The sequence below is a fragment of the Lupinus angustifolius genome, chromosome LG04 (assembly GCF_001865875.1).
Source record: "Lupinus angustifolius cultivar Tanjil chromosome LG04, LupAngTanjil_v1.0, whole genome shotgun sequence".
Taxonomy (NCBI): Eukaryota; Viridiplantae; Streptophyta; class Magnoliopsida; order Fabales; family Fabaceae; genus Lupinus; species Lupinus angustifolius.
Window position 1 is genome coordinate 339775 of NC_032012.1, and position 314 is coordinate 340088.

Below are 314 nucleotides of genomic sequence, written 5' to 3' on the forward strand. Positions count from 1 at the left end.
AGGATAGGATGAGGACGAGGATGAGGAAGAGGATAGGATTAGGACTAGAATGAGGATGAGGATGAAGATAAGGAGGACGACAGAATGAGGACGAGAATGATAATGAGGATAAGATGAGGATGAGGAGTAGAATGAGGATAAGGATGAGGATGAGAATGAGAACGAGGATAGGATGAGGATGAGGATGAGCATAGGATGAGGACGAGAATGAGGATACGATGAGGATGAGGATGAGGATAAGGAGGAGGATGAGGAAGAGGATAGGATGAGGATGAGGATGAGGATAGGATGAGGACGAGAATGAGGATGAGGAT